General features: G+C 41.8%; 1 protein-coding gene across 1 annotated transcript in view; it reads left to right on the top strand.

The window, feature by feature from the left end:
- Positions 1 to 14,103: 14,103 nt before the first annotated feature.
- The window catches only part of PIP5K1B (phosphatidylinositol-4-phosphate 5-kinase type 1 beta), a 305,606-nt gene continuing 298,728 nt past the window's right edge, over positions 14,104 to 20,981 (top strand). Inside the window, exon 1 of the mRNA XM_007969425.3 lies at positions 14,104 to 14,127. The gene's annotated coding sequence lies outside the window, so the exon portion shown is untranslated. The remainder of the gene's footprint in view (positions 14,128 to 20,981) is intronic.

Genomic DNA, 20,981 nt, shown 5'->3' with positions numbered 1-20,981 from the left:
TAGGCTATTACAGGAAATCTTTCAATACAATGATCAGGAATGGTCTATTGAAGAAGATGACATAGGAACCAAGGTTTACATAAAGGGGAAAAGACGGCCATGGAAGACCCAGATTGAGAGCCTTCCCAGCAAAGGGAACAGCGAGTTTAAATACCTTGAGCATAAAATAGTTTGGCATGTTCATGAAACAGAAAAAAGTATGGGACTTCAAGGAACAAAAGGCGGAAAGGTCTGCAATGAAACCGAAGATTGTCCTTCTTGGGTTCTCCAGGGAACTCTTGAGAGCAACAGAAACAGGCACTTTTTTTTTTTTTTTTCCAGTGGTTTCATTCTCTTCTGATCCCACCCGCTACTTTCACACTCTCATTTCTGTATGAGAAAAGGGCTGAGCTTTTGTTGCAGCTGCTACTCTTGGAAGAGTTGAGACCATTAACTGACACATCTCTTGCACCTGACATGCCAGCAGCCTACAGGCAGAATTTAAAGTTTCAGGGCCCTTTTTGCTAAAACGCTACCCACACTTAAGCCACGCAATGTTGAAGGCAGCTTTGCAATTGAGTTTTACCAACAATCTTAGGATCCACATTATTAATTGCTAGACAGCAACCACTCCTCACTCATCACTTCTTCCTCAGCTGAGAGCCTTCCCTCTACGGTAAAGGCTAAAGATGCCAAATATTTTTTCTCCTCCCTTGCTTCCAGATCACCAACCTCAGAGTAGTGTCTTGGCCCTTAGATTTGCTTCCTAAAGCCCATGGAGTGGCTCTCTGAGTTTCCTGACGATCATTCCCTACACTCTGGATTTTGCAGCTTGAATCTTTATAGTGTAATTTATTGCAGCCCTTTGTTCTCTCTATTGTCTGTAAAATGGTGGTCATAAGCCTCAGAACAACAACTCAATAAGACAGGACCATTCATGTACCCACTTTACAGACTAATAAACTAAGGCACAAAAAATTATGTACTAGAGGTCATGTAGCTGGAAAGTGGAGGAGCTAGCATTTGAATCCAGGCAGAGGCTTCTAACCACCATGCCGCACACAGAGAAATTATTTAAAATACATTTTAAAATTATTTGTAATGAACACACAGTAATTGTACATATTTATGTGGTACAGTGTGGTATTTTGATACCTATATACAATATGTAATGTAGAAAGACATTTATGCAACCCCCTTTGGTTGAATATTGTCCAGGAACAGATAATTGGTTCATTTGTAAGTCTAGAAATCAATTAACTCAATTAGCAAACAGTGATTAACCATCTACAGTGTGTGCTGGGCTACACTGTGGTATACAAAGTTGGGCAAGCTGACATTGAAGATGATGATAACTGGTGTGCTGAGCGGTTACTGTGCACCCGCCCCTGACCCAGGTGCTATGAATACAATGGGGCACATCACAGTCCAGGTGAGTTTCATCACAGACCTCAATCTTGTAAGAGAGAATCAACCATGAACCAAGCGCTACAAAGGGAATTGTTCAGAGTTATGCGGTCCAGTCCGGGCGTCACTAGCCACATGGGGCTATTTAAAAGTAATGAAAATTAAATATAACCTACACATCAGTCCCTCAGTCACATTAACCACATTTCAAGTGTGCATGTGGCTTGTGGCTACCTATAAATAGCGCAGATTATGGAACAATATTCTCGCTGAAAGTTCTGTTGGATGGCACTGTTTTAGAGTGTTTGGAAGCACAGAGAGACGTCTCTCATTTAAACGTGGAGGTGAGGAGAGGTGTCAAGAAAGGGATCCTGAACAAAGTAATATTTAAGCTGACACCTGAAGAATGAGTAGTTTTAATCCTTACTATACTTCTGTGAGATATTTTATATCTCTACTTAATGAATGAGAAAATGGTCTCTAAGAAGTTGAGAAACTTGCCTGAAGTCACAAGAAAGGTGTGAGAGAGAATATTTGATTCCCAAATCCATCTGTCTGCAGTGCCATGCTTGAAACACTAACAGTCACTAAAGGAACCATGGACAGAAGAGACCTCTTTTGAAAGAAACAGGTAACAACTTCACAAATACTGTTTGAACACTTTGTGCTGTATTTTAAAGCACTCTGTTAAGTATCAATGTAATATGAAGTTTCCAAAAACAATTAAAAAAAACACAGGGCTTCTCACCACAAGGAGTTTGCCATTTCACCGAGAGATAGACAGGTGTCTATGAAATGTTGGCAGAACAAGTGAATTCTAAGTGCTATAGGAATTCCAAGAGGTGGGAATGTCTCCCTGTGAAGAGTTCGTGGAAGAAGGAGGAATTAAGAGGGGTCTTAAAACTGTGTAGGATGGGCATATTAGAGCATTCCAGGCAGGAGGAAAGTTTGTTGGAAGGCTTAGGGTGGGGCCATGCAAGATCAGTGCTGAGAATGGGAATACCTTAGTCTTACGTTGGGGGTTTGTTCAGATGAGACAACTCAGTCTTTTCTGCAGGCATTCTTGAACAATATTTATGGGTGTGTCTACAAAGAGATTGGTTTGGGGGCAGGGCAGAGACATCACTTATTTCCCCTTCATGGAATTTCCCTCGGAGAGTATTATTGATATCACTGCAGAATTCGTGGCTTCCCAGCAGAAAAGTCTTCAGGAACGCACAGGAGAAATTTTCGGGGCAACCCTTCTTTGCTTTCAGCATGTGTCTAACAGTTCTTTCCTTTTCTCTCATACCTTTCTTCAAACCTGCAAATGAATCCCAGTGCTAGAGAGTACAGAATTACTTGTGGGAATTTAAAATCAATACATTATTATGCACTTCACTTCACGGGAAAAATAATCTAATTAACAAATATCTGTACTGACTTGTGAACTATGCAAATCTGACAAATCAATACTATACATGGCATTTTATATATTCGGTTTGCTGTTCACATACTATCTGTTGGGTTCTACTTTTTTGTCTTAACATTGTCTTATGTACAATTTTTTGGCACATCAATATAGACCAAATAAGACCACTTTTTAATGATAGTTTATAACAAAATCAGTCTTCAATTATTGGCTAGTATATTTATTTCCTGATAGCATTTTAAAAATATCAGTGCAATGAATAGTTTCGTACAATCATTTTTTAATTACATATTTTTGTTTTAAGAGCATATTCTCTCAAATGGGATGACTGGAACCTAGGTTTAATCATTGTATGCCTCTTGTTAGTTGTTCTCTAGGAAGATTATACTAATATTTATCTAGCATATCTGTCCTCCCGAAGCCTTGTCACCACTGGATTTTGAATTATTACTTTGCTCTTGGTAATTTAAGGGACCTTACTTCGACTCTCTGTCTCAGTTGCTTTATCTGTGGATGTGGATAATGAGTTTTCAGGGTTGAGGATTGAATGAGATAGTGCAGGCAAAGCATCAGCACAAGGCACAGTATATAGTAAATAGGCCGCTAATATCTGTTCCTCCCTTGTGAGGAGTATGCAGTGGGAATTTAGAGCTGCTTCACTTTGGGTTTTTTGTTTGTTCGTTTGTTTGCTGCTGAGGTTAAGCATTTCTTTCAAGTGATTATCACTGGAATACCTGGGGTGTGTCTTCAAGTCACTCTCCCTTTCCATTCTTCTCTATCTCCTCTGTCCCACAGGATGCCCTAGTCCTGAACTAGACTTTACCACCCTCTATTCACCACCTGGTCCAAGATCCAAAATCATCACCTGGCAACTAGACTTGAGATACAGTGCTAACAGGAGACAGCAGAGCATCCCTACAAACTCAGAGTTCCAGAACCATAAATTCTTCATGTGGAAAGGAAGCCCCAATGGTTGTCTGTCCAACTTTCCAGTGGTCATTTGACAGATTCCCATCAAGATATGTGTTCTCTTCTTAAAATATGTTAAATAACACACATCGAGTAAATTCTATGAAGAATTTACGGTGAGGCTAGAATTTGGCCTCTTTAATGTTGGTACCTAGGCAACATGGTCAGTACTCTTACCTACTATAGTCAATTCTCAGATAATTGTGTTATCACTTAGCCAAATTTTGAAACATCTTTGAGAAACATTGAATTTTAAGTTCTTAACATCGTAATTAAACAGAGTAGGAAGCATTCTTCTGTTGACAGGACTCAATATTTTATTTAATGGGACTTCTCCCATGTAGTTTATAGTCATGAAACATTTAAAGTCTACCTTCTTCTAGATAAGAGCTGGTATCTAAAATTGATAAATCAAGAAATAGAAACTTGAGTATGTTATTTAAAGTTATAAAAGTAGGAACTATTACCAAAATAAACTCATAAAAATTGGAAAGCAGAAAGGGAGAGAGGATGTGGGAGACAGTCAAACTGTGTCAACTTTCTTTTCTTTTCAAAGTTGAGTGTTAAACATACTTTTAAAAATGACAGCTCAATTAAGAGATTGAGTTATATATTAAATAATATATAATTATATTATTTAATGTTAAAACGGTAACTACTAGAAGAACAAAAAACCAGAAATTTCTAACAGTGGTCTTCCCAAGAGGCTAGAACTACAAGTGGGAGGGTAGGTAAGAAGAAAAACCTTATGTTTAATTTTAGACTCCTCTATATGGTTTGAAATTTTTGATACATGCACATTATCTTTTCCTTTTTTAAAAAGTGCTTTATTGAGAAATAATTTACATATAATTCCATTCACCTATTTAGAGTATACAATTCAATGGTTTTTGGTATATTCACAAAGTTATGCATTTGTCATTAACTTTAGAACATTTTCATCACCTTCCCTACCCCCAATCCTGTACCCACTAGCAGTCACTCCTCATTTTCCTATTATGCCTCCTCTCCCCAGCCTGAGGCAACCTCTTTCTGTCTCTGCAGATTTGTCTATACTGGATATTTTCTATAAATGTAATTAAACAACATGTAGCCTTTTGTGTCTGGTTTATTTCAGTTAGCATAATGTTTTCAAGGTTCATCCACATTGTAGCATGTATCAATACTTCATTCCTTTTTATTGCTGGATAATATTCCATTGCATGAATATACAGCATTTTCTTTATTCACTTATCAGTTGATGGACATTTAAGTTGTTTTCACTTTTTGGCTATCGTGAACAATGCTGCTATGAACATTTGTGTACAAGTTTTTGTGTAGCTGTATGTTTTCATTTCTCTTGGATAGATAGGTACGAGTGGAATTGCTGGGTCATATCTTAACTCTACGTTTAACCTGTTGAGGAACTGCTAGACTTTTTTCAAAAGTGGTTGCTTCTTTTTAGATTCTCACCAGCAATGGAGGAGTGTTCCAATTTTTCTGCCTCTTCACCAACACCTATTGTTATCTCTCTTTCTGATTCCAGCCATCCTAGTGGATATAAAGTGTTGTATAATAAATGTCTTTGTAGTTTTAATTTGCATTTCCCCAATGACTAATAATGTTGAGTATATTTTCAAATGCTTATTGGTTATTTGCATATCTTCTTTGAGAAATGTCTATTTAGATCCTTTGCCCTGTGAACATTATTTTAATCTAGAAAAACTATAAAGTGTTTGACAGCATGGTAAGCAAATAACAAATGCTGGACATGGCAGTCTCTGGGTGAAGAAAATTAAGAGTGATTTCTTTTTTGCTTTCCTAAATTTTCCTAAGTTTTAAAAACATACATAACTTTTTGTCATCTTCAAATATTTACATTTTCCTTCAATTTCTTTATCTTTTTCTGATTTGAAAAATTAGCACAAGAAAATTTTGTTAAAGAAGACACAATATTAACCTGGAGACAACAATAGCTAACATTTTGGAAGATTTCTCTTTAGGACTTTTCTCAACTTTGTGTACTTTTTTGAGGTTGTAGTATATCTACATGTTCAAATTATGCCTTTTATTCTTATCAGGATGTCACAGACAAACTCTTGCATATTAAATAAACCTCTTATTTAATTTTTTCTTCTGTAAGTCTCTAGAGGAAATGCCACCATATCACTTGGCATGCAGAATGGTCACAAAGAAGGGCTTCTTTCGTACATTGATTACTCCAAAATTAAGGAAAAAAGTACACAAACGCGCAACACGTACTGTTCCCAACCTATGGGAAACACAAACCAAGGACACAGCAGACTTTTAAGAGGTCATCGCCTAGTCTTTTGCTGCAGTCTGATGTTCTCTACCTGCTTCACACTGGAAAAGAGACAGTTTTAAGTAGTATGAAGATACTGGGCAACTCTCCAATAATTTCTAACTTGTATCTTCACAGAGTAGCTTTGCCTTTTGGGTTAAATTATTTGTAATCCCCAAAGCACTGCCATCTCCCATATTTTTCCTTAAAATATGTGCTATAAAAGGCTGTATTCCTTTCGCTTTCCCTATCCTGTTTCTCTTTCCCTCATTATAATTATTATTCCTGAAATCACCCATGCCATCAGGACAAGCAGACTGCAGGTAGAGGGATCAGTTATGTTTCTTTTCACCTCTTTTCCTATCCCGAAGGCTCCAAAGTTTCCAGTTGCAACAACTTGAAAAGCTGATTGCACAGATTCCATTTTCTCCTATGGTAATGAAATTAAATAGTCTCTCTTCTTGGCAAGAGCTCCAGAAGAATACTTCTTTTACACTTGCTTTAAATGTTCAATTTTCTGTACCAATATAGGCTGCTGACTCTTCAAGCTCCCATGTATGTCCACAAACACTTGAAGACAGCAGTACCATCCAAAACCACACACATACAACAGGCTGCTTCCAATGTGAAAATCCGGGGGAAATACCAGGATATAGCACAGGAGAAGAATCCTGACTACTAAAGACTCTCCCTCATAAGCCTCCAGTCATAACTGTGCAAGATTACATTTAAGATGAATGGTTCATGTTTAATTCAGTGCATGGGGCTGAGAATATAGTGCTCCCCAGTGTCCAGGCTCCTCTCTTCTTCCCAGGCACGGTGCTTACATGGAGTTTTCCAGACTCCTCGCAAGTAGGTGGGGCTGTGGGATCACGTTCTGGCCAGTGGAATGTGAGTGGACGTGATAATTGCCACTACCCCATCTGGCATTCTAGATCTTTCATTCTCTCTTGCAGTTCAGGAGGGATTTCAGAGGCCACTTGTTGAAGATAATGGTGCCATGAGATAGCAGGAGCCAGGGTCTCTGGCTGATTGCACGAAACCAGCCCCGCCACCGAATCACACTGAATGTTGACATGAACAAGAAATGAATCTTTATTATACGAATCCACTGAGGCTTGAGGGTTGGATGTTACATCAGTTTGCATACCCTGATTAACACAGCTCCTTTTGCTTTTCTCCCATCCCAGCCAAATATTTTAGGTTGCTGTGACAGCTTGCTGACAACATCTTATAAGGGGTGTCAGAATAGGAAGCTCCATTTTGCTAGCAAAACATTCAAATTCAAATACTGTCAGGAGGAGAGAGTCTTGCTAGTAAGGTTCCACCTAAATGGTTCCAAGACAGGAGAGTCACTAAATGTTTCGGGAAAGAAAAGTGAAAATCATTGTGTCTTCCCAGTGTATTCGCATGGTGGAGTGTCACAGAGGGCTTCAGCAGTCTGAGTGGGGACTTCACTGGTTGACTAACATTGGCATGCATGTCTGTTCAACAAGTTGGTGTCATCAGTGTCACACATGCTACCTTCCTTCGCAAAACAAAGCTGAGGAAGCCTAAGTCTTTGCCCTGGAAGGTTCCCTCCACACAGGGTAGGATCTGCCTTGTCCACAGTAAGCACCTGAGCCCTCCCTGAAATGGCCCCAGGAAGGTGTCAGCTATGTCTTGGGTGGACAGCTATTGTCTCTACTCAGGAAGTTTGAGTGACTTTGTTGAATTCATTACCAGTCCTTCTTTTGCAGCCATCCCAGGAGCTGAAATACCATCATTTCTGGTATTCTTCCTAGACAAGTCACCCTTTTATTTGGACTAATTTGATGTCATATGTTTCACAATTGATGAGGATTTTTAAAAAATGTTTTGAGTAGGTAGAAAACAAACTACTTTGCATGTTAGAACAAAGAAGGGTTGAGCATGAAAAATCTATGCTCAACCATGAAGATCCCTGGGCACATTCTGCTGATCACCTCCTGCTCTGGGAATAAAATGGCAACCTGGGGTTTGACTCCTGGTTCCACAGATAATTTCTGTGATCTTAGGAAAGCTGTTTCGATACCTCATGGTATAGTGATTGCAATAATTATTTTGGTGTGTGTTGAGGAACACTGCTGACTCACTTCTCCCTCTTTCCCCTACCTCAAGCTTTAGAACTGGCCTCTCCAACCAAAAAGGGTGGACGGGGGGGCGCTTCTCGCTCTCTTATCAAGGCCATGACTTTCAACTTCCTTAAAACCCAAGTTCAGACTTGATATATAAAATGTGTGTATAAATTTTGCATGTCTTTAAGAATCTTTCTGAAATGCAGCTTGATTCTCTATGCTATCCCGGCAATTCTCTATTTTTTTGTCCTTCTCTCTCTCCTCCCTTCTGATATTCTCTTGCTTCTTGTTCACTCCTCTAATCAATCATTATTTGGTTCATGTTGTTTTTGTAACTTGTGGGCAAAGTGAAAACTCACCTTTAAAAAAGTATGCGTATGGGTCAGTTTGTAACAAGAAAAAAAGGTTAAAGAGAAAAGGAGTAACTGAATTCAAAAGAAAATAGATTATGCAGGCTGGTGGAAAATAGATCAGTATTCTTAACGGTGTATATATATTTTTAACGTTAGAAACAACATAACATCAATTTTTTTAAAACCTTAGAATTCTCCCACCCTAACATGAGAACTTTAAATATTGTTCTCTTCCAGGTATTTATTGTTCATGTGCATTATTGTTTACATAATTATAATCTATGTGTATATAATTTTATGTTTTTCTATGGAATTTTAGGGGCACATTGCTTAGCTCTTCTTCCTGCTTCCTCGATGGGTTGCCAGGTATTTTGGAGAACTTTTCCACAGTCAGACCTGTATGCCTGCTAACACTGGGCCTCCAGTTTTCTTATTGTTCCTAGCTGAAGAATGTAACATACCAACTTCTGGGCAAAGAACAGTAAGTTAAATAGGACATGTGTCTGGTAGATTTGCATATATTCTAGCTTTTAAAAACTCAGGAAAAAAGTACTGAGAAGTATTATAAATCACTCATGAAGGCTTAAGATACAAGCGCACCTCTTCTAAAGGGTTCTGAGTCTTTAATATGCAAACTCCTCCAAGCCTTGGCACTGAATTTATTGCAGAAGGAACATTCCTTTGGCATGTTAGGCATGTAAGGGACTTTTCAGAGCATCTTGTCTAACACTCTCATGGTGCAGACAAGGAATCTGCAGCCAAGAAAGAATGCAGATTTCACTGTCATGGGGACAAAGCTGGAGTGACAAACCAGGTCTTATGGCTCCTAATTCAATGCTCTTTCCAATCTTGAGAGGAAAGAGGAACAAGGGGATGGATAGAATTAAGAAAGAAAGAAAAAAAAGGCAGCAAAAAAGAAAGCAAAGCTGGATGAAAGAGAAGAGGGTACAGGGAATTAAGAAGAAAAGGAAGGGCATGCATATAAGGTTGTCAAGCCTTTGCTTGAATATAAGGTTCCCAGGGTAAACTGGTCCTCTGAAATTAGCATCTCAAGTTATATAGGGGCATCAGCTAAGCGTTTGGCCCTTCTTGTCTGCTTAGATATGAAGTTTCTAGAAAGAAAGGGCAATGTGGCAGGAGGATGGTCCCTAGAGAGTTGGAAAGGATGCTGGCTCTACTTCTCTACTCTTCAATGTCAATGAATGCAATGTATGCCTTTCATCTGGATTCTTGTTTGTTTTTTTCTCATTGGAGAATAAAGGACAGATGAACAGTTGGAAATATCCATAGCTCACCAATGTTCCTCAAGTTCCCTCTGAATATTTATTGGACTTCAGTTGCCCTTGAGACATCACCAAAAAAAAAAAAAAAAAAAAGTTAAATGTGCGTCAGCAACTTAGAGAAATGCAACCTCCTGCATTTCATAGAAAGGTCCAGAAAGAATGTGTAACTGGTTCAAAGTGGCCTAGCTAAGAAGAATATATCAATGATCTGATGTGGTATCACAAAGCACCCAAACATGTGGGATGAAGTAGTCTTCAAAAAATGGCTGCTATCAGCTCTTTTATTCCTGAACATACATAGCACCTCTCAAGTCAGAAGGCAGAGTCTATTTCCCCTCCTCTTGAATCTGATTGGCCTTGTGACTTGCTTTGACCAATAGACTGAAGCAGAAATAACATTCTAGAACTTCCAAAATCAACCCTTAAGATAACTGGCAGTTTCTATTCCTCCCTCTTGGAAGCAAGATGCCATAGAAGAAATCTAACCACCTTGCTAGGAGGAAGCCCAAGCCAGCTGCATGGACAGAGAGAGGTCATGTGGAAGAGAATCGAGGTTCCTGATATGTGAATGAGGCCTTCTTGAACCTTCCAACTCAGCCCAGCTGCCAGTGGCCAGTTGAATGCCATCAAATGAGTGACCCAGGCCAGGCACAGTGGCTCATACCTGTATCAGTACTTTAGGGGTTGAGGTGGGAAGGTTGCTTGAGCTAGGAGTTTGAGACTATCCTGGGCAACACAGTGAGACCTTATCTCCACACACACAAAAATAAAAACAATTAGCTGGGTGTGGGGGTACATGCCTGTGGTCTCAGCTACTTGGGAGGCTGAGGTGGGAGGATTGCTTGAGTTTAGGAGATCAAGGCTGCAGTAAACTGTAATCATGCCATTGCACTCCAGCCTGTTTCGGCCTGTGTGACAGAGCAAGATTCTGTCTCAAAAACAAGCAAACAACAACAACAACAAAAACAAACAAACAAAAACGATGAATGACCTTAGGCAATACTTAGCTAGGCTTAGTTGACCCACTGAATCATGAAAAATAGTAAATGACTGATGATTTTGGCAACTAAGTTTTGGGATCGTTTGTTAAGCAGCAATCAATATCTGAAACAGTGGCTTTAAACAGCAACCATTTATTGTTTCTCATGAATCTACGAGTTGGGAGGATGGTTCTGGTGATCTGGAGCAAGCCTAGCCAATCTCATTCAGACTTGCTTGTGCCTCTGCAGTCAAGTGAGGGCTGACTGGTCAAGGATGCCTCAGCTGTTATGACTCAGCTCTGCTCTACGGGGTCTTTCATCTTCCAGCAGGCTTATTTTGGTGATGTCAGAATTCCAAGACTGGAAACAGAAATGTGTAAACATTTTTCCAGCATTCATTTACATCAAGTCGGCTATTGTCTTGTTGGCCAAAGTAAATCATTCGGTTGAGCCCAGAATAGGAGGGGACTACAAAGTTAGAGGGAAAGACCTTGGAGAAAAAAGGAGGTCATTTATTGGGGGCCACTAATACTATCAAATGTACTACAAGGAACCCATGCATGTTTCTCATAGTTAGAGGAGTATTCAATAGCATTATTAAGGTTTTGGACTGAGGTCAGGAATCAATTGAAAAAATTACATTTAAAATTAAGAAAATAATTAGATGAACATTTTCTGATTTTTAAATAGGTTTCCAGATTTTCTGGCCAAGTCACTATTGCTCACGATATTGATGTTGTATTATTTCCAATACAGGATGACTTTTCTAAATCCCTGCTGACAGAGTCAGAGATAGAATCAGGAAGAAATACCAGGTCTCACACTACATGGTCATTCATTCCATTAATCAATTCACAGTACTAATGCAATCGTAAGGCTCTTGGTAGAGTTCCTTAGAATCCTGCTTCATAAAGTTAGCTCTCTAAATAGGCAGTGGGCAGACTGGTTTGAGACTTCTCTCTGGAAACCTAAGGCTGTTTGCATTTGGGCTTTACAGAAGTGGCTCAATACCAGGCTCATTAATGGGAAAAGGGTTATGTGTATGGATACATGTATTTGGACATTTATATGTAATGTGTGATCACTTTTGATTCACTGTGATTTCATTTAAGTTTGATTTTACCTGTCTCCATCTCCCCTGCATTACCAGAAACTGACTTTGCACTTTCACTTACTACCACCTCCCTGGGAGGCAAATTCATGTTCCACTCTGGATTTCAGAGCTGAAGTCTGAGAAGCAGGAGAGACTGGGATTACCGTTCCCAGATCCCACACTAGCCTGCTAGTTACAGCAGTATGATGCTGCCCCCTATATAGTGATTGGTACCAGTCAGATGAACAGTTCTTTGATCTGTTCCTCTGTCCTCCACCACTAGTCTACCCACCCTATCTTGAACTCTGTTAATACAATATTTCTGCTAGTTATTGTTCAGGGATTGAGAGTCTGGGGAACTGTGTTCTGGTCCTTGGGTTAATGTCTTGAGACCTTAGTTTCCTCATCTGTAAAGTGGAACGGCTGGACTAGATATATGTTCCTCCTGCTCTGAGCTGTGTAGGATGCCAGCAGAAAATCAGACCCAAGTTACAGGGTTCTAAACAAACCATACCTTAAATCTCTCAGTAATGGCCAGCCACATCTGGAAGAAGCAGGCTGGGAAAACAGCTGAAGAATAATAGATATTTGTTTTATTTGTCAATTATGCCTCAGTAAAACTTAAAAAAAAAATAGATACTTCTGTTATCAAGATATTATTGCACTTGATTCAAGGCTGATACTAAACCATAACAGACTCACTCAAGGTGGGGGGTGAGAGATAAAAAGAGATTACAAAACTGAAAAGAGGTGTTCATTTGCAGAAAACTAAGGGAGTATCTTTCAAACAGAAATTGGAAGCCAGAGATCTCTGAAGATAAGGATCATGAAATGTTCTTCCCCAGACAGAACGTATTCCACGTTTTCCACCCACGTTTTCCACCGGCGTTGTTTTGGTAAAGAAGGGTAAGGTGGAAGGAAGTGATGAGGTTGAAAAATACCATTTGCTTCAATTCAGCCGGGAAGGATCCGCTACCTTTTGGTTCCTATTAAGTGAATTTAGCTTTAGCTTTCATGATAGCATTTTCCCAAAGGAGTCCTTTAGACCTGACCCCTACCCTCTTCGCAGCTAGACTGACATCAGGTGACGTTCCAAGTGCCCCCAGCCCACTTAGCGCCATCAGTAGGGATTGGCCCTCACCCCTGTCACAGCGCTTTCCCATGACATCCCCCAGCTTCTCCTAGGACCTCCTCGCCAGCCTACCCCTACCTGTTGGGTAGGTCTTACTTGCTGGGAACACCTGCTGTCCTTAGAAGGGGAGCAATCGACGCCTTGGAATCCTGGCCTGTCCCTTCCTGGTGAAGTGGGCGCCTGCACTTAAGTGCCCGCTTCTCCGCCTCAGGCAGAGTCCAGCAGGCAGGCGACCAGGCGTAGTTGAGTTGTGTGGCCTGGGGAAAGGGGACGCCCTATCCCCAACACAGCCCTGTTTCGCAGGGCTTCAAGACGCTGAGAACAGCCGGGAACCCCTGGATTAGCCCTGGAGTCTTGGGGGCACCCGAAAATTCCAGGGGCCCACCTCAACTCCGCTCTCAGTCTGGGCCAGCGGCGGCGGGACAGGCGCCAGGTCCTCATACACCGGCTGGGACGCCCAACCCACTGCGGCTGAAGCTCCGGCCGCCGCCGCTCCCGGTGCTGCAAACCGGTCTGGCTTCGCTGCAGGGCGTGCGGCGATGGGGCAAGTGGGTGGAGAGAAAAGGGGAAGAGCCTGGGCGGCCGGCGGGCGGGGCCTGCAGCCTCCCCAGCCGCGGCAGCCGACGCGCAGCCGGCTCTCTCTGCGCCTCGCTCCGACTCCGGCGCGCACCAAGCGGGAACCCGCGCCCGAGCCCGGGGGACGCCGCTGCTGCTCCTCTCGGTCCTCGGTCCCCGAACGCGCCGCGGCGAGGCTGCACCCGGCCGTGGAGCCCCTCGGAGCTGCTGGGCTTTGGCGGCCACTCGCCGCTCCGTCTGGCCGAAGGACCGGCGGGGAAGGAAGGGGAAAGCGGGGACACACACACTCGCCGCGGCGCGCGCGCACTGCATACTCGTAGCCGCGCGCCCCCGCCAAAGCGCGTCCGAGCGAGTTTGGCCCCGCGGCTCCAGCCCCGGCACCTGCCCGGCCCCAGTGCTGCCCCCGGCCGCGGCCCCACCCGCCGCCCACTCCGCGCCGCTGCGCCTCCCGCCCCTCGCCTGCACTGCTCTGCCTTCGCCGTGGGGAAGCGACAACGTCCCGATAACTTGCAGACTGTGGCGCAACTGGTCTTGGTAGCGGAGGCACCCGAATGCTGCCCGGGTGAGGTAAGTTTCCTGTGCGTCCCCGGCCCTTTCCACTAGACCCTTCTGAGAGGCTCGCGCTTGGGGGCTCTGCATCTCTGCTGAAACCCGTCGGTCTCTCTACCCTTCCACTTTGCCTGTCTGCGTTGTGCTGGGGGTGACGTGGAGAGGGCGCCCGTGGCCGCCGAAGCGGGACTTTCGTTCCGCTGGGGCCACAGCTGCGCGCTCCCGGCGGGCGCCCACCCGCTCCTCACCCGGATCCCCGGGGCCGCAGTGACACTCGGAGAACACTCTGGGTTCACTTAAATAGGAGTCCTCTCCCCCTTCCAGGGGAACCTGCAGAGTTTGGCAGCTGAAGGAAAGGTCTCCCACCACCCTCCCCCGGTACGAAACAGCGGTGAACTTGTTAGGCGCCCCTGGTATCTCAAGAGGGGCTTGTGAGTTGGTGCTCTGCTCATTTCTGGCGCTGGAGCCGGATTGAACAGGTGCGGTATGGTTCCAGTCTAAATGCAGCAACAGACTTCTGCGTTTCCCAGGCTTTCTCCCCCAGCCTGGTCAACGTGACGCTTCAACATCTGGGGCAGGGGCTGGGAGTGTGGGGGCACTGGGGAGGGAGAATGCCCTGGTTTGATTTATTATGCCGGTGCCAGGAGTCGCCAGAACAGAAGACAACAAATGTCTGCTTATCTCGCATCTATGCAGATGAGTGTGTTGTCATTTCTTATCACCCCAACCCCCAGCTCTCTTGTCTGGTGCCCAGCGTGGTTGAGTAGAAACCTGTTCCGGAGAAGTTGTTTGGATAGATTGATGAATTCTTTCATCGAATCTACTGAAATGAGGGCTCCGAACAAGGCAATCCTAGTTACTCTGATGCTTTTTTAAAGAGAGCGTATTGCAGACCAGAAATAACACCCACTGTCACTACCTCTCTGTGACATTCTCGGATGCAGGAGGCCCTAGCTCTAAGGTGAATGATCCTTAAGGGACCGGTAGGACCTTAGAATGTGTGAATCTCGTGCAAGGAAGAAGCGGTGTCTCTGTGTCAGTACTTCTGAGTCTTGGTTTGGGGAACCCCTTTTGTCCCTTTAATGAAGCACATTCAGCCAGAGACTTCTCCCCTGTTCTGCGAAGAGGCTAAAGCGTTCCGCTGCTGTTGGAGTGGAGAAAGGCGAAAGGATTGGTTTCATTAGGACTCTAATGTGATGAAGTAGGGTAGTGGTCATGGAACCTTTGCTAGAGCATTCCCAGCTGAAAGGAGACTCTGGGAAAAAAAACCTTAATCGGCCAAGTGTAAACCAGTGGGAGGCTGAGTGAGTTTCATGTGTGATCTCTGAGCGGAGGGAAACGGTGGGTTCTGATATGGCCCTGTGGCCAGAGACTTATGAGGACTGATGAGAAAGCTGGTGAGTTTGAGACTGATGTATGATGACATCTTACCTGAGAAGGAAAACTGTAAAGCACTGAATGATAGAACCACATTGCATTTTTGTCCACATTAAGACTAGAGAGATTTAATAACAACACCTTACATTTGCATCAGTGTCTTGCAATTTGTAAATTCTTTTGAGTGTTCTCACCTAATTCCAAACATTTCTGAGGGAGGCAGGGCAAAGATTATTTACCATGTAAACATAGAAGGAACGTGAGGCCCACAGATTCAGAGATTTATCAAGGTAACAAGTGCTGGTATTAGAATCACAGTTAGGTTTTCTGTCATAACCAGGTGCCTGCTCTGTACTTACATAAGGCGGGTTTTTTAATGGCAGAGGTCTTCTGCGTTTATTGTGATCTGCACAGTCTCACTGTAAATTACTGTTTACATTTTATGGATGAGGAAACTGAGGTTTAGACAAGCAGCGGGAGTTTTTCTTGGATTTACATCTAATTTAGAGGCGTTTACAAGACTAGAACTTGGGTCTTCTGATATCCAGTCCATTGCTTTGTGTATTCTGCCATCATTTCAGTTCTGATAGCAGTGAGGACACATCATGGAAACTGCAATACACAAGGGACTGTTCAGCATGCCCCCTGTGACCTGTGGTCTAGTTCTGGGACTACATTTGGCTGTATGACCTGGGCCAAATCATGTCACTTCCAAGTCTCAAGTGTCTCACATATAAAACAAAACGTTTGTATGAAATTATGTTTTTTCTTTCCAACTTTAGCATTCTGTGTTGTTTAGCAATGTGTTTGTAATCCAATGGTATCATTTTCTCCAGACAAAGGACACCTTTTTACCCTATATCACCTAAGCGACCTAGCTAATTACTCTTTCAGCTTTAGTTTATCCCTTCCCACCTTTACTACATACCACTTCATCAAAGGAATGAAACTTAACAAGTGCGTTTTAGCTTAGCATCTACAGTATATTGTTTAGTATTGCTGTTTGACTTGAAAATATTCTGAGGGGCTGAAGTTCTTACTGTAACGTACATGTCAGGGCTTACTTGAATATTCTAATTGTAAGCTCGTAACTTTTTTTTTTTTTTTAGCTTTTGGTTTGCATAAAATAAGTACTCAATAAATAACTGTTGAATTAATGAAGGAGGTGAATGAAGTCATTCGTAAGGAAAACACATGCTGTAAAACATAGAAAGCATCTCACCATGTAAATTCCCCACACATAAGATAATTTGCCTATAGGCTTGTGCCTCCTGAAGCTGGCAGGTACAGAGCCCATTGTTACTCTCTTTTCTGAATGCATTATATAGGGAAGAGCTTTTCTTTCTCCCTGTAGACAGTAGACTCATGTCATCTGTGTTATGCTCTTTTGTTTGCCTCCCCCGCCTTAGTAGTACAGCTGCTGAAAGATACATTCCTAGAAATTGACTTGTCCCATTTTATGAAAGGGTATGTCTTGAGATGGAGAAACCAACCATTCTGTTTTTAAAATAGGGTATTGAGTAAATTTCAGGAGACGCTAATACTGGCTCGTGGTTTCAGAGGGGGAACCTAATTAACAAAACCAACCTAGTTTCTGTTCCTTTTAACAATCTTCTCTTTCCACTCCTCCTCTTTATATACAGACAAGTAGTGTTTTTATGTTTGGAAGAATGATAATAAAGAATATAGTGATCTTAAATATTATTAATGGATCTGCAATTTATGTTGGGGATTGATGTCTATCTCCTTCTGATAATTTAAATATTAATTAGTTTAGAAGTACCTTTTATGGGTAAGAAAACTAAAACTTAGGTGAATTGACTTACTTATGGTCACAAAGATGATAGCAGGAGGACCAAGATCAATGTGGTTTTCTTAAGAAGGTTCATATTCAAGTTTGTCCCAGGAGTTCTATGGTGAAGGTACAGTTTTGACTTTTAGAAATCATAGAGATTAATAGAAAACTTCTGTTTACTATCATTATTAGAGAGTTAGTACATTTGGAAATGGTTTAGCATTTATATGTTTAAGTTTTCTTGCCCAAGCAGATGCCATTAAACAGAATATGGTTTTTTATTTTCTTTTTACTTTTTTTTTTTTTGTTTTTTGGGACAAGGTCTCACTCTGTTTCCCAGGCTGGAGTGCAGTGGCCCAACTATGGTTCACTCCAGCCTCAACCTCCCCAGGCTCAGGTAATCCTCCCACCTCAGCTTCCTGAGTAGCTGGCACAACAGGCATGCACTGTCATGCCTGGCTAATTTTTGTATTTTGGGTAGAGACAGGGTTTCACCATGTTGCCTAGGCTGGTCTGTAACTCCTGAATGCAAGCAATCTACATGCATCAGCTTCCCAAAGTGCTGGGATTACAGGTATGAGCCCCTGCACTCCGCCAAAAATGTTTGTTTTTATCTATTCACTATGATTCTTTTGGCTTATATACATCACCAGACTCAGAAATAATACTTTGCTCCAATCAGTGCGGGGAGAGAGGAAACTGTCTGAATAGAAACCAAAGACCTGTAATCCCATGAGAGGCCGAGGTGGGAGAATCACTTGAGCCCAGGAGTTTGAGACCTGCCTAGGCAACATATCTAGACCCCATCTATAAAAAAATAAAAATTTAGCTGGGCATGGTGGCACGTGCCTGTGGTCCCAGCTACTTCGGAGGCTGAAGTGGGAGGATCACTGGAGCCCAGGAGTTCGAGGTTGCAGTGAGCTGTTATCGCACTACTGTACTCTAGCCTGGGTGACACAGTGAGGCCTTGTCTCAGGAAAGAAAGGAAAAGAAACACAAATGTATGCTGGTATTCTCAACTTCTCTTCCTGGTATATAAAGCCAGAAGCCAAAGGTAGCCTTGTCATGCAGCTGGTAAAGTCATAAATATGTATACATTCAATTTGCATTTGCATTTTGCTTGTACTTCTGTTAGATGGTGAGTCAGAATATTTAATATCCTGGAATTTTTTTTTTTCCCCTATGGCCAGAGCCTTCGTTAGATTCTGTAAAACATCAAGTCCTAAATGTATTTGTTGCTGAAACATGTTCTCTTTGTATCAAGTGCATTAATGGGAGTTGGAAGGAGTCCTTCATTTTTTTTAGAAGCTGGCTGGTTAGAACTGTACATTATGTAGCTACACTGTTCATTTGTGGTCTTATCAATAGAGCAGGATGTGTTACTTTTTGCTGAGTGCCAGGAAAACTGGGGTGGGAGGAAACCTAGGCTTCTGGTTTTTTTTTTCTTTTTAAAAATCAACTTTAAACTTAATTTATTGATGAAATTTTTGTGGTACTGTGTCGTAAACAATCAGCTGCTGTTGACAGAGAATTGTATTCAGTCAGGTTCCTTTTAATATATAAGATTAGGTAAGGGAAAACAGACTTGGTTTTGTACATTCTATTCTCAATTGTATTTACTTCTGTATCGCTTCATCAGAGGTGTATAGAGGAGATGTTCACACAGGAAAACACAGGAATCCTGCCCAAACTAGATTACTCTTGAAAAGATTTGAAACAGAGTGATTGGGACAAGGTTGCATGTTCAGTAAGCTGACAGTGGTGCCTTGGTATTATCATTTTAAATGAAAACAAACTAGCACTGGAATGAACAACATGATGTGTGTGTTCTTGTAGGAAGTCTTCTGTATTGTTTATGGGACTCAGTAAACAATGAGTATGTAATATGTTTTCGGTAATTTACATGATGGATGCACAATAAGTTCTTGAGACAAGTTTTCTCTAATATTCTTAGAAAATCAGTTGTGAAATTGCAATGAAATATAAAGTGTTTGGTATTGCTCCTGTTTTTAAAATGGGTGTGTATGTCTTTCGGTGGAAGTTCAGGCAAGGGTTGGAATTGTAAGTACTAGGGGCCTAGGGATTATAATTATCTTGAATTGGAACTAAAGCTCAGACAGGACTGCAGAAAGTTCATTCAGTTTGTAAGAGAAAAGGTGATATTTAAGCCTTCGCCATTCCGTCATGCTGAGCAAGGGGTTTGTAGGGGAGGATGAAATTAGAGCGAGTCATAAAAATATGCTTTCCTTCTTTCATAGATAGACTGAAGACATGCAGTGGATTAAACATGTTGCACAGTAGGTTTTTGATTTAATATACATTTTTTTTCTTTCTTTTTTAAACCATGGCCATCGTTGTGCTCTCTGGATCACTTGATCATATGTTTGGTAATAAAGTAAGGAAACAAAACAGCAACAACAACTAAAAAGCAATGCAAAGACCTTCTTGAGGGAGTAGTAAGCACATCATAGGTGTTCAGCAAATATTTGTCAATGGAGAAGGCTAAGCATCATGTTTTATTTATATTTGTATTCTTGGAACTTGGCACTGTGCTGGCAGTTGGTGAGGACTTAATAAGTGTTTACTGAACAATTTATGTACCCAAACGAATATCACTTTTCAAAATCTTGGGATGTTCCATAATTATTCTATTGATTCTATTATTTTTCAAACCATTTTAGAAATATTAGGCAGTCTGATAGATATTAATGTTGGTAGTTTTTAGTAGTTCTTTTTTTTAAAATCATAAATGGTATTTATTCACTAGACTCCAACTTTTTTAACCAAAATGCCTAGGAATAATTTTGTATTATTTCTCTTCCTTAGGAGAAAAATAAACATTAAATATGTTCTGTTTTTCTTTGAAAGTATCCAATAAGCATAGTTTTCAAATGCCCAGAGTGGCATAATAGTGAGTTTGGTTCAGGGTACAGAGACAAGAATGGACTTTAAGCTTCTCTAAGTTAATCAGCTTAAATATCACCTCCTCCTGGGGCCTTTTCTTTTCTTCCAACCTAAAGGAGACCTCCATATGTTTTGTTCACTTGTCACAGGGGATACTGATACAGTTTCGATGTTTGTCCCCTCCGAATCTCAGGTTGAAATGTGATTCCCCATGCTAGAGGTGGGGCCTGATGGAAAGAGTTTGGGTCATGTGGATGGATCCCTCATGAATGGCTTAGTACCCTCCCCGTGGTAATGAGTGAGCTCTTGCTCTATGAATTTACATGAGATCTGGTTGTTTCAAAGCGTGTGGCATCTCCTACCCCTACCTTGCTCCCTCTCTTACACAGATTCTCCCTCACCTTCCTCCATGACTGTAAGCTTCCTGGGGCCCTCCCTCACCAGAGGCAGATGCTAGCACTGTGCCTCGTGTACAGCCTGCAGAACTGTGAGCCAAAATAAAATCTCTTTTCTTTATTAATTACGCAGCCTCAGGTATTCCTTTATGGCAATGCAAAAACAGATTAACACAGATGATTATTCATTTATGTATTTCACTTGTTTTCCAGTCACCTGTGCCCAAACTCACATTCAACCCAAGATTGTAAACTCCTTGAGGGCGGAGGCCATGGTTCATAACACTGTTTTTCTTGTGTTTGGCACATAGTAGGTCCTCAGTAAATATTTAAATGAATACATGAATAAGCCCCATCCATCCTGTCAAGATGAAGTGGGTCATCATTTAGGTTACTCAAGC

Source organism: Chlorocebus sabaeus, chromosome 12, assembly GCF_047675955.1.
Source record: "Chlorocebus sabaeus isolate Y175 chromosome 12, mChlSab1.0.hap1, whole genome shotgun sequence".
Classification (NCBI taxonomy): domain Eukaryota; kingdom Metazoa; phylum Chordata; class Mammalia; order Primates; family Cercopithecidae; genus Chlorocebus; species Chlorocebus sabaeus.
The sequence above is the reverse complement of the archived record's forward strand: the minus strand, read 5'-3'. Positions and strand labels throughout refer to the sequence as shown.